The 14720-nt window shown below is 39.6% G+C and overlaps 1 protein-coding gene across 6 annotated transcripts in view; it reads left to right on the forward strand.

Moving 5' to 3' along the window:
* Positions 1-8351: 8351 nt before the first annotated feature.
* myocd (myocardin) overlaps positions 8352-14720 on the forward strand; it is a 102251-nt gene continuing 95882 nt past the window's right edge. For all 6 annotated transcript variants that reach the window (XM_068305106.1, XM_068305110.1, XM_068305112.1 and 3 more), the window contains exon 1: positions 8352-8492. The gene's annotated coding sequence lies outside the window, so the exon portion shown is untranslated. The remainder of the gene's footprint in view (positions 8493-14720) is intronic.

Consider the following 14720-nt stretch of genomic DNA (forward strand, 5'->3'; position numbering starts at 1 on the left):
ACTCTGGATATGTGCTGTCTAAATAAAATTACAATTGTCTGGTGGCCTGAGTTAGCGAGTCTGTATTTTTATTGAATTTGGCATCAAACGGTACAAACATTAGATATAATTTCCTGTTAAACAAGATATCAGATTGATATTAGATAAACACATACAAGTTAAACCTGCAGATATATGGATATAAGTATATATAAAGTTACATGAAACAACATGAATAGGGACAATTTTCAGATGTTTAAAATAAAGCATCCAAACACAAAAGAAATGCAAGTTGAAAACAATAAAAAATCAAGTTTTAACATATGGGAAAATAACATAAGGCTGGGATAGACAGAAAAAAAATCCAAATATATGAACTAAACCAACAGCAGCACTCTAGTGGCACTGAGAAAACCACTGCAGAATGGAGCAAGGGAGCAAAAGAATACAGGAGGATGGTTTAGGAAAAAGAAAGGAAAGAAATGTAGTGAAACTGACTGTTGAGAGAAGGAAATGTAGCTCAATCAGGAGAGAAGAGAACATTTATTACAACAAATGATATGCAATAACATCCATGAACTGAGATTCTTAGATTGACGGCCATCAGCAGTTATATCTTCCTCTTTGGAGTCCAGACACCGATGGCGGTGAATGATGACTATGGAGATGATGAAGAGTGATGAAGGTGGTGGACCTCTGAACAGTAGGAGGTGGTGGGGAGATGCTAAGTGATTATTAAGGTATTTTATTAGGCTATTGTATGGATGTGACCAGCTGATGAGACCAACTCAGTGATAGCATTGACAGGAAGAGTGAACCAACATTTAACACAAACCAATGAGAATAAGTATTGGTTGAGAAGAATTAAATAAGTTTAAAAAAAAAATCAGGATCTCTATCACACAAATTTGAATTCCCACCATGTGTACTTAAAATATACGTAATTTGCCCTTTAAGTAAGCAACTTTTGCTTGCTCATTTGACATCGACCTGAAGGCCAAACTCTCCCATCTGGCAGACAAAGGCTGCAGGTAGCTGAAGGTGTCTAAAGGTCAGCCTGAGCAGGGTTTATTCCTGGTGGTGGGGGAGTGGGGTGGTGACTGATTAGGGGGGGCGAGGCCGAGTTGGCTACACTCATCGCTTTGAGGATAATGAGTAATATATTCATATAGCAGTGATTCATAGTTAGACATCTCCAACTGGACGGTACAAAAGGAATCACAATGAAAAATGACTCCTTTCTTGACCTCCATCATGAGGACGTCACACATCCAGGGCTTAGCTGTAAGGATACACTTAGTGTTCTAGGCCAAGAGGAGCTTCCAGACTAATGGCATCAATTTACTTCCAGTCATTAGGGTTGACAGGGATGACATACTGTATAGCCAAGCTAGCTGGGACCATGGTCTTAAATCAGAGGACCAGTTTCCCACAAAGAGATGCACTCAGTCTTTGCCAGTGGAAGAAGACGCAAATTTCAGACTGGGACATTCACGGCTTCCAGGGAAGATCGAAAAGGTTTTTAAAGATTCCCTCTCCTCTTTAAAGTTGGGGGGGGGGGGTGGAAAACAAAACAACGCATTCTCTCCCTTCCTCCCATCATCCCTGCTAGAGCAAATCAGACGCGTCCAATAGAAACACCAAACAGAAATAGAGCTGCTATTTCGGTCTGAACAGGCTGTTATTTTTAGAAAAGTGACAGACTCCATGGTGAATTACGACATCATAAGGTCACTTCATACCCCCCCCCCTTGAACCGTGTAGCCTCCAGCCGATGACTCACCACCAAGTATGTGATGACGTTACCCCATACCATCAACCCCCATGTTCTGGTCAAACGTACGATGTTCGACTCATTAACAGATTCAGTCAAATAGAGGAAGGCTTACTGTCCAGAACAGTTTACATCTTGTTTAAACAGTAGAAAAATCCTACAGGTGAAACAACATTCTGTTTAGAATGTTTGACACTTTTCGCCCAGATTGGTTTCTTTGCCAACCATGGACCAGTTCCATGACTTCCCCCTGCTTTTAACATCAAATCATTACAAGTACATTTGCAGCATGTGAATGAAACACGGCACAAACATGTAACATGATAACACAGCTGTTCGCATGCCAGGCTGAGATATAATGACACATGTCAAAGAAAAAAAAACAAAAAAACCACATGCTTCCAATTTCTTACTCACTGCAGTGTTTCATCCAACCAGTGATGTAGTCTGAAATCCAAAGGTAGGTCATCTACCAGACATTGCGAGCAAACAAAAAGACGATGAAAGACAAGCCTATAAAACATGTAAGAAGTGGCCATAAAATACCATAATGATTTCCCTACTAGACGTCCCCTGGCAGCAGCCTTTACGGCAGAAAGCCTGTGTACTTCTGATGATGTAAAGAAAACTAATCAATCTTACATCTATCCACAGAATAAAGTGTCAATAAACATTTGTGCTGTGGCTGCATGAATACGAGTGCGTTTATGGATGGTTCTCAGGAGATCTACCCTAATTACTTGGTGGTAATTAATTTCATAATGACCATAGCATGTTGAGGTTATACCTAAAAGGTGTTAGCATGCTATCAGTCAGCTCTATGCACATTGATCCTAATACTTCACACAGTTGTGAGCATTAATATCAAGTCTCAGTGTAAGCAACCAGGCAGTAAGGCAGCAGGACACAGATTTTTTTGTCCCAAAAGTGGCTTTTTCTTTTAATTTCCCAAAAAGCAAAACATCTTACGAAAGAGTTTGACCAAATGAAGCAGTAAAAGAGGTCAACTAAATATAACCCAACTCCAACAGAACTCAGAACCGAAGCGATTAAACGGACACCACAGAACAAAACTGACCTCCCAAACAAACAGATGAACCTAATTACTAGTTAAGCCAAACTAAAAACTAACAGAGGGGGAAATAAAATGGTCACCACATTCTTGACGGGCCAAAACTCGATGTAAATCCCCAAATCCCCCCATGACCCAGAATGCTATGGTGTAGTCCAATAAGGCTGGCAGCAGCCTATCTGAGCCCTCGGCCACGCCTTTGCTGCACCAGGAAATAGAACGACAGGTAACTCAAAAGAAATAAATGTTAATACAAACATAATTTGAACAGTCAGTGCCCAGTTGTAATAAAAGTCAAACTTTGTCATTATAGACATGCACAGACAGTACAATGAAATTTCAAAGGCCAGATGGAGTGTTGGTCCAGAGCTGCTGCACCCCGGGTGCGCCGCCACTATGGTCCAACATGACCTAATATTACCTAGATGCATGTTTTTCCTGATCCAACCAGTGATGTTGTCTGAAATTCAAAGGTAAGTCATCTACCAGACATTGGGAGCAATATCTGGTAGATTATGAAAACTGAAATAGCGAATAAAATGATCAATTTAATAATAAAGCTTGTGACTGCAAAATAAACTGTACTAGTGGTGAGGTGTGGATATTACCTTGTGTGGCTGGCCATCACACTCAGGTTGCTGACTTTTGCACAAACCATCGTGCAGTACCAGTGTCACTAATAGTGTCACGGAGGTAGGGGTATGGACCCAAATGCAGAACATCGAAGACACCACTTTTGTCCAGAGCTTTAATCAAAAACTACACGGGCAAGATGCAAACACGACTCAGGCAGAACAAGGCAGAAAAACGGAACAGAGTTACAGGAACCAATCTTTAGCAAACTCATTGAGCCAGGCTTAAAAAGCCTTACGGTCATTAGCACAAACAAGTTCAGGTGTGACGATCAGAACGGGTAGGTGGATGAGTCTCAGGTGTGGAGATGACCAACACAAGCTTGGCCTCTCCCTGCCACACACCAGAACAGCCACGCCGAACCGTGACAAATAGTGTGTAATGCTTGTGTCTGGGATCTACGTTATTTAAATAGAAAACGTGCTTCCATCCATGCACGAGGTCCTGTGAGTGTTGCTTTTGAAATTGGAGTGAATCAAGGGTCAATAAAGGGTATTGTTGAGGCTTTGGTCTCTGGAGAAAGGAGGAAGAGACTCCACATCATAAGCATCAGGTGCATAACAAGCTGTGGACAAGATAACTGTGATAGACTCATCTACTAGAAAATGGATGGATGGATGGAGTTGGAGGCTGTCTTAGATGTATCTCTCTCTCTCTCTCTCTCTCTCTCTCTCTCTTGTAAACAGGTTTTGCACCAAAGTGAACTCAAAGAGACAGATACAATGCATACATAGACATTATCCTAACCATCATTGTAAATGTAAAATAAAAACATTAATGTGCTTTGGCATTTGTAAAGCGCTTTGAAATGTCTTCAGATGTGATTAAGCGCTATATAAATAAAAGTTGATTGAGTTGATTGATTTACAGAGCATAATTAAAACTTTTCTGAAATAATTTATAAAGGCAGCTTTAAAAAAAAAAGGCAAAATCATTCAATTGTTTTGTCCTGTCATAAAAAGCCTCAACAGAGCAGAATATTCTAGAACTAAGGACCAACCAGAAAAAGTTCCGTCTCCGACCTTTTGTTGCTTCTTCTTGACAAAAACAGGACACAGTTAGCATGCCATGGCACTTTGGACTTGTTGTAAACAGGACGTGGTAGCCTGAGAGATGCTTGAGTAAAAGGAGTACAGTAATCTAATCTGGATGATATTAGTACACCATTGACTCAGAGTGACAGCTTAATAGGAAATGCCTTATTTTGGATATGATTCCCGAGTGGGAGCATGGGATGGAAAAGACGAAAATTCTGTGGAATCCTTGATGAAATATTCACATCCTATTGAAGTAAACAGTGAGGCATCTGTAAGAAATGCAGGAACAAATCTAATCAAATTCAGGCGTAACAACCCATCTTTACAGACAGGAAAAGGAAGATCATAAACATAAATCGTTACAAAAAACTGAGTCTGACATGAGACCCAATAAATTCTCCTTTAGGTTTCTGGTTTTCCCTAGAAGATCACAGCACATGCCACTAGAAGAGAGACGTACGTAGTTGCAGATGGAGATGTCTGAGGAAGTCAGTTACTTAGCTTGTTGGTTTTTACACATACAGAATTATCTACCTTGTCTTATGCTAGAAATTATTCACATTTCTAAGATGTAATAATTGGAGATGAAGAAGATTGTGCTGTTCTACAGAAATCAATAAGGTCCATTTCCTGGGAATTATTCACTCCTGGGACATGAAATCAAAGTCAAAGTCAACTTTATTGTCAAACGTACCATGTATGCCCAACATGCAACACAGATGAAATTGCAGTCCTCTCTGACCCACGGTAAACAGGCAGTACAACAGGCAGTACAACATAGGCAGTACAACGGGCAGTACAACTCAGGCAGTACAACATAGGCAGTACAACACAAAGTATAAGACGAAACACAAAGGGACGGTAAACGTCTCTATACACTCTTTAATCCTGTAGGGGAAAGTGACATGTGAGCACTCCCTGAGTTGACGGGGGGAGCGAGAGATAGGTAGTCAGGTGCTGGGGGGAGGGCAGGGAGGGAGTTGAGCCTCCTGACCGCCTGGTCCTTCAGCCGCTGGTTTTGGCCCAGGCTCTGCAGTCTCCTACCTGATGGCAGCAGACTGATCTTGAGAATATTGAAGTTAGTTCAATCAGATGTCTACTGGTAGATGGACTTTTTCCATAATTTAGAGGTTTTGGGGCTTTTTTACAAAAAATGGAATGGATTTAAATAATTTTATAAGGGGAAAATTCAAAACGGTGTGATTTAAAAGGGTTGAACGACTTATTGACATATTCAGTCAGGTCCAAATCTACAATCCTGACAGCTAACACAGCTAACACAGCTAACACAGCTGTAACGCTACGGTTAGCTTTTCACCCCTGAAAACTCAGTTTCCTCATATTTTTTAGTCTAATGGCATTAATACATTCTAACAACATCTGAAAGTAAGTGGGTAACATCCTCTCAGTGGCTTCATATACATAAGACTACCCAGAAGCAATAATCAAATGACACCTGAAGGAAATTATCTGAAACGTTTAAGTCAGCTTTACCTCACAGGATCTGGTAATAATGAATTCCATGTAGGTCTTTGATGATCTTTTTCCTCCACACGTTGTTTCATGCATTCTCACCTCATGCATTCTGGATTTCCAGACCTTTGGGTATCTACCCCAACAACATATTTATGTCATTTTAGTGTTAGGTTGTTAAATGTTTGTTTTGTTCAATTGAACTGCAAAATGCTTTGAAGAAAGTCCCATGCATATATGAATAGAATAGAATAGAATAGAATAGAATAGAATAGAATAGCCTTTATATGCTTGGAACATCTTTCCACAGGCCATAGGTAGCACCAAATATTTCAACGGTGATGCTGTTTATTCACAAGCGTTGACTGTGCTTCTATCATCAAAACACGGGACACATTTGTGGCGGAAGAGGAGTGTAAACACGATGCTCTGTATTTTTAATTTACACGTTAATTCTCCTTGAGAATCAGTCGTTTTCTTCCGTATTGACATTTTTGTTGCTTCGTGGATTCAATCTGACATCCCAGTTATGATCAAGGTTGTTCTTATCCTGGTTTTCACAAAATGTAGAACAGGCTTCATCCTAGTTTTGGGAAACCCGATATAATGTATGAAAAGGAGACTTGGTTATAGTGATGTCTGAATACCAGGTTTTTGATGGCTGTGCTCAGAATTTGGAATTTCCCCACTGTGGGCCAAATAACGGAATATCTTATCTTATCTTATCTTATCTTATCTTATCTTATCTTATCTTATCTTATCTTATCTTAACTTATTTTATCTTATTATCTTAACACTCCAGCTCCACTGAGGGACAGACAAGAGGACAATATGGCCTGATCTTGTCTAGTAAACATGTTCATCACATTTGCCAAGGAGGTTGTTTCACTCAGTCTGTTTGTTTGTTAGCCCGACTGTCAACAGAATTACGCAAACTGCTGAACAGATTTCCTCGGATCTCAGCGGGAGGAAGGGTCTCGTGCCAGAATAGACATTTAATTCTGGCATGGACCTAGATGTCCAGGACTGGCAATGATTTTATTTTTTTTTAGAGGGTTGGTGTTTGTGAGTGTACGTAATTTGAAATGGGACCAAATAAAAACGTCACGCCAACAGATATTAAGGGTTATCTATTACAAATCTGGATACTTTAAATTATGATTACAGACTATGAGATTATTTTTTGTCAGGCTTGCCTGAATTATTATTAAACTATTTACGTCTTCATCACAACATGATGTTAATTGTCTCAAGCGTTAGGGCGTGGTTACTTTGAGATTGACTCGTTACCATGATGTTACCATTGTGTTCAGTTAAACCCAATCAGAAAAGAGTTGCAGCAAGGCATATTCTAATCTGCTCCACCCTTTTCTCAAAATATGGTCACATTTGGCTCCATAAAAATAAGAAGTCAACCACTGCAATGTCAAAGTAGAGGCTTCAAAACGGTACACATGGTAGATAACAGTACAGGCATTCTAGTAGGGCAACAGCAGTGGGTTTGTCCATTATTACTGCATTAATAATGTGTGAAATCTCTGTACTAATAAATTAACTAGATCTAATTCACATTCACAAGTGGACCTGTGCAATAATCATTCTGTCTAGTCGGCATTTTGATGCACCTGTGAGGTGGGGTGGATTACCCCGGGAAAAGAGAAGTGCTCACTATCACAGGTTTAGACAGATTTGTGAACAATGTTTGAGAGAAACGGTTGTTTTGTGTTTGTATAAAATGTTTTAGATCTCTGAGCTCCTCTCATGAAAAAGGAAGCAAGAAAAAGAGTGTTGCATTAATATTTTTCTTCGTTCTACATCAGGGGGGTCAAACTCATTTCCACCGAGCGCCACATCAACATCATGGCTACGTAACATAAATGTAACTACTCCTTAATTAACTCTAAACTTATTAACTTATTCAAGTTAAAAACAGTACAGTTAGACAGTTTCTCTGTTCTAACATGAATCCTTTTCATTTGACAGGTTATTAAACCCACAGAACTCCATCAATCAAGGATCAAACTATCAATCAATAAAGAAAAATAACATCAGACACCAAAACGTTTTTGTCAGAGTTAAAATTAGCTTAACTACTGCATTGTGGGAAACGTAGTTTTTGATCAAAGCACACTTTTGACCTATTTATTTTTCGACACCCTGACCTTTTATGCTCTTGCGGGCCACATAAAGTGATGTGGAGGGCCACATTTGGTCAATTCTATTGATAGTGGCACTAGGCGCAGGAAGGAAGTCACTGTCAGATGAGCATCATTCAAAGCTCCATGTTGGCAGGCCGGGTGCTCTGATGCACTATGGTGGCTGGATAAATACTAGCAGGAAGCAGCGACTGTGAGGACGCTTCAACTCTCCACTGGGTATTTACTTCACGGGAAATTGGATGTAAAACTTGAATAATCGCGTATCTGAGGTGAGGTATGGACAGAGCCTACAGTAGTGGAGCAATTTAAAACAAGTGAATCCAATTACTGCTCATGGAAAGCAGCTGTCCCAGAGAAACGCACTGGTAAGTGAAACTATGAGGGTGTATGGAGGGTTTGAGCCTGACTCGTCTAACACCAATGGACAGATCCCAAAAGGCTGAATGTTTTGTGTGGTATTTGTTAGAAACCACATGCATCGAAGCGCTGATGTCAATTGTCTTTCTTCTGTGTCTTTAAACCACACTCAATTTAAACGTCATAACAACGTGATAACTGGACTTCTTTGGATTTACAAAAAAACAAGGCTAGTATTTGCTTACTGTCGTGCGCAAACCCTCTTATCCGTGTGTTTATTTACGCACACCGAATCAATTCATCTGCGATACGGCCAACAGTCATGTACTGGATAAGCTCTCGTTTCCAAACATTTGGGTTTAATTATCATGGGGATATGATATCCAAACAATCTGGTTTCTTCCATTAATAACATGATTGCAGCATGGCAGCGCGAGCTCAGGCTGCAGCGTTTCTTAAATCTTTCATGGCTTTGGGACTTGTTTACTTACTATTATGGGCATTAGGAAAAACCCAATTTAGCGTAATGATAGAGTTTACGTTTTAAGTTGTAGGAGATCACTGCTAGGACGTGTCCCTGCACTGCCTGCAGGATCACATCCCAGAAACCAACATTACCCGTGTGACTTTTCCACAATAAAAGGATCCTCACTTTGTCGGGCCTTTTGTGATCCGGAGCCGTCAACATGAGGAAAAGGGAAACGCACCGAAGCTTTTGTGTGGCTGATAACTGAAGCACTGTGCATTGAGGAAACACAACCAGAGTGTTACTTCACAGATAAAGTACAGCAGAGCGTGATGTTCTATTTATATTCATTAACCATGATGCAAAGAGATGTTTTTCTCCTCCAGATTAGAGCTGAAGGCAGCAGTGTTCATTTTGGCTTGTGAAGTTGATTACGTATTTTAGTCCTTCAGTGAAAATATAATTTATTTTTGGTAACATTTTAATCATGTGAATATTTTCTGACTTAAGTCACTACAAACTAAAAGCGATATTTTTACCATTGATATTTAAGTGTCTTTTGTGGGTCAAAATGGGCATCTGTGTCTATTGGTTAGTATTTTGTGGAATATATATTACCAATAGTAAGAGCGTCAGAAAATATCAACTCGACGATCACAATATTTACTTTTTTGGGACTGTATTTTCAAAAATCTTCATTTCACTGAGGAGTTAAGCTGTCAGAGACCCAAATGCAGCGTCTTGCTCCTCTTCCTCCCCAGCCTTTTACCACCACTGCTCCAAACTCACCCTCCGCCACACCTTCAAGCCCCGTATGCCAGCCAATGAGATTCGAGTCTGCTCATTCTACCACACACCTGTTGTTAGCTTCTGATTTAGCTGCACTTTGTCTCTGCCAGACTTTTATTGACCTCTGGAAGGGATCTGGTTTTAGATTCTGTGATTGTGTGTGGGTCTTCTGGTTAGACAACAGAACTATTTTATCATCATTAATGAAAATAATACAGACCTAATTTAATAAATTTCACCTACTCTGTTTTAACTAATTTTAAAATATAAATGTTATCATGTGTTGATGCAGACCCTTTGAAAGTACAGTTCCATTTCTAAACAGTGGATATTGCTGCCAAAGTAACTGTGGGTCCACTGTTCTCATGCACCCACAGTACTCCCGATATTACTTGAACAGACCCTCAAATATTGGCTCACCATGTAGTAGGATTATTGTACATTTTATTTTATTCTTACAATAAATGATAGAACTACAAAGAAAATACACTATGCATTCTAGGGGTCATATGATTTCACGGTTAGGGATCATGGCTTAACTGGGAACGAGTGTCAGCTGGTTACAGCCGATCAGTCTCTGGTCTTACATGTGGGAATGTTACCGCAAAGTCAGAGCCCATCAGCACTGGTAAGTACAATTGGTTGGGGTTGGCAGAGGCACTAAGGGTTGTTCTAGTTAATAGTGGGTTAGTTTTATCCCTCAATGTTAACTGCAACAAGTAAAGCTTGCCTACATTACTGACATTACTTTAGTGTTTGCAGAATACCTGTATGATAACAAACTGAAAAGGACTCAAAATCCAGAGGTCAAGCTGAGACAAGGCGTATACTGTAAGGTGTAATATAATTAAATTTAAACATTTAACAGTGTTGTTGGAGCTGCTAGGCAGAACAAAGTGTGAGCACTAATTAGCAGGAGATTGAAGGAAAGACAGAGTGTGTTGCCAGGATGTGACCACAACAGGGAGATGAGTGGACCTGGAGAACAGGACATGGACGTTTGGAGAACTTTAAAGCAGCACTAAGTTGATTGATTGACAATAGTCCTACTGCAGCCACTGGTAGTGTAAATGCATGATGTGATGGTGAGTGGAGAGGGAAGCCGGGGTAAAACGAGGCAGCAGTCATGTGGTGATGGGCCGGACAGAACTGGTTAAAAACGTTTCTAGATGGAATGTAAAGGTCATACCAGTTTAGTATAGTGTGAGTCTTTGGTCCTCTACCTGCTCATTTTGGTTATTCCTGTGGTCATCTATGGTGCCTTTACATGGAGGATTGTGTGTTGACCTCCTGGTGTAATGCATCAGCTGCTTTAAGCCCAACAGCCCTGCAGTGTGCCCCGTTATCTCCCCCTGATAACACTCTCTGTTTGGGTTCCCTCAGGACACACTCCCATTCACTTAACACTCACATGTGTTGATGTTTCCTCTCTTTTTCCTTCAAGTCCAGTGCATTAGTGTGTCTGTGTGTGGCTCAGTGTAGTCTGTGTATTTGGGTAAGGATGAACATCACTTCACTGCTGTTTCAGTATAATTATTCCTGTAATGGAAACAATATGGTAATAATAAAGGGGTAATGGAGATAATTAGTGAAACTTTAGTGGATATTATGTCAACATGAGAAGTCTTAAACCACATTTTCCCAATCAGCAGATTTTTTTATTAGGAGAAAGGTGGCTGAAATTTCCAACAAAAACTATTTATTTTAACCTTATTGGTATTGGGAGTGCATTGAAAAAAAGAGAGAATGAAATGAAAAAATCCAAATATTATGAATATAAATCCCTACTTTTACAAGAAAAACAAGTGATATTATGAGAATGAAGTCTGTCATATTAGCAGAACAATAACGTCATAAATTTTGTGCTTGTATTAAAGCAGAAATATCAGTGTATTTTTGCTTTCTTCACCATTTATCATGTTAGGACATATCAAAATGAATATGCAATAAAAATGCTGTCAGTCCTCAAGCGAGACTTGCAGTCGGTGCTGATAACAAAGCTAGCAGTCCTCATCTGAACCGAATGATATTCTGGAACGGTTTGATGTTCGGTCCAGGACTGGGCTGAAGAACCTGACAGGTTCTTACGCATCTCAGATCTATTTCTTCAAAACAGATGTGTTCAGTTTGTACGTTTCATATGTTTTGCATCAAACATTTCTACAGCATCATTCTGTGTTCACGTTACATGTATGTGTGCTGACTTTTAAACCAGACAGAAATCCAAAGAGAGAACTGCCAATTGAGAGAAGCTCAACATGGACTGCATGTAGCTGAAAACTAGATGTTGTGCCTCTACGTGGTGACAAACGTTATTTCTAACAAGATGTTGGGGTAATTTTAATCAAATGTGACGACACGTGTAAGTAAGACAAGATCTGATCTTTTTCTAATGGTAACCATGTGGTTGTTTGTCTACCCGTGTGATTCTGGGATGTATTAGTGACTTGACCTGGATGTGCTCGACCTCCATCCAGCCCACTTATAATCAGGATTAGCAGTCGCAAAAACTAAATGAATTAATGAATGAAGAGCTCCAATTAAATATGTTCATGACAGGATGGATTGGCTTGTAGATCTGAAATTTTTATGTGTATCTGCGTTTAGTTAGTCAAGCTAATGTTAAGTCGGGCTTTGGTGAGATTCGTTCTGTTTATCTCACCTCTCATTGACGGTTCTTGCTGATTAATGTTATCCAGACTGGCTCCATGTTGCTGGTTTGTTCTTGAATTAGTCTTTCCCACATGCATCCACTTAAAGTTCACGCAAACTGAATTGGCACATGTATCCTACGTCGTTTGGGCTGCTAAAAACCAGCATATGGTTTTCCTATGATGTCTAATTACATTGTATGACACGAATAATTGCAACAATAAGTAATGTGTTTAAATTAAGTTGGTCCAGATGTACAACATGTGTTTGGATCCTTTTGTTACCCTGCATTATGAGAGAGCTGCTGTCAGGTTTGTTCACATCTCATGGAACTTCCAGACGGTGAGACTGTTTGCATGTGCTAACAGGCACTTCTCTCCTCTGCCTTACATACATGTAAATTGTTACATGTACAGCAGACAGTTCTTAGACTGGAGTCACACAGTAGCATTATTATGTAACCATCAGCTGGTTAATAGAGATGACATGTGTAGATCTCCTGCTCAGTCATGTTTGCTTCACGGGTTCTATAGCGTGTAGAAACCACCTGATCATTCAGGTGAGAACATCAAGAAGATCAGTGGAGCTGTAAGTCATAGAAACAAGAATGCATGTACAGAATTCATTTGAGCACCAGAAATAGTGCATCCCTGGGATGCGCTTCATGAAAAGTTTGTGATCCCAACATGACGGTTATGAATCCCAAAAGTAATAACAGAATAAACAGTAGAAGCGTACGTAAGGACATTACAAAAGTACAAAATGAAACTAAACAAACTGTTAATCTCAATGATTTTATTAATAATCATATCATAACTGTTTGATGTAAAATTATATATTAGTTTTATCAAAATGTTTTACAAAAAAGTTTTACAAATAAAGATGTAATACAGCTTTATTCCACTTTTGCTTTTCACTCAATAGTTTTCTTTCCTTTTAATTCATATATTCTCCTGTGGACACTGCACCAAGCTGACAGAGCCTTCTCCACACACATTTATGTAATATCTGTAGTAATATCTGTAGTAATATCTGTAGTAATGTCTGTAGTAATGTCTGTAGTAATATCTGTAGTAATATCTGTCTCTTTTTCTTCAAACTTTAGATTGTTTTTTATGCAAGAAAGCACTCACTGTCACTTGGTTTTTCTCCAACTTTTCCATCTATTTCAGAAGCATGGTGATGATCGATCAATCAGTCAATCACCCTTTGTTTGTATAGTGCTTATTTGTATACTGTCTTGTTGCCGTTTGGTAGATTTTAATGAGACAGAATCACGCAGGTGAGTCTTGTAATGAGAAACTCGCGAGATCAAAACATAATTGCGATTTCCAGGTTTGATATTTAATTGGAGAAATGTATAAATTGTGAATATTTTTGTTGAATGGATCCATTTAAAACTTGCATCTCAGGGACGTACGCTGTCTGACTATTGTGCATCCCTGCCAAAAAATGTGCGTCAAAGGACGCAAGGATGCACGCAAAGGAGAACCCTGCATGTAGGGAATGAGAATCTAAGAGACAGACACAGGTTTGTCTTCAGTATTAGACCAAAGCTTTTCCAGATATCTCTGCTATTGTTTCCTGTTGTTGCTATGTCAATGCATGTAAATGCGTGAGGTTACACCCCAAGATCAGTCGTAGCCTTCAGGTGCCTAATATGGGCTCCAGACTTCAGGTGAAGTGGTCAGATTTTGATGTTCCGTAAAAATGGCTGGAATGAAGCATCAAAAAGCTCCAGAGACAAAGTCAAAGACATATCTGGTAAGCTAAGCAACACCTTCCCAATCTTTAATAAGTTTATTCTGCCGCTGTGCGCAAAATGGTTTTAAGATGTCATAAGGAATTCTTACGGCAGAATCTGTCTAATACCTTGGTGAGTTTATGACATGGCTTAAAGGGATTGAGTTCATGAGACGTAATCCATGTTCAGACCAAGATGCCTTCTAGGCTCTTAGCCTTTTGTTGCACGCTTAGCCTTCCCTGACCTTCACACTCGTACCTGTGTGAAGGATCCGTTGCTAGGTCGCGTGGACTTCAAAGACTCGGACAGATCCGTGAAGTAAACTTGTTTCAAATACACACAGTGGATGGGATTGTCTTAATTAATCAACTTAACCAAGAACAGACTGTTTGTCCAAAGACTTCATGAGTTTATGAAAAAAATGCAGTCATTGGCCATCGCAGTCTAGTGAATATAAACCAGACCAATTGAAAAGAAGCCCAAGCAGCTGGTGAGTGGGGAGAAGAAAATGGTTTTTGGCAACGTGCGGTTAATATTCTTCAGAAAATTATTCAATATTTGCAATTTTTAAAGCACAAGTGAACT

The sequence above is a fragment of the Antennarius striatus genome, chromosome 21 (genome assembly GCF_040054535.1).
Source record: "Antennarius striatus isolate MH-2024 chromosome 21, ASM4005453v1, whole genome shotgun sequence".
NCBI classification, from domain to species: Eukaryota; Metazoa; Chordata; class Actinopteri; order Lophiiformes; family Antennariidae; genus Antennarius; species Antennarius striatus.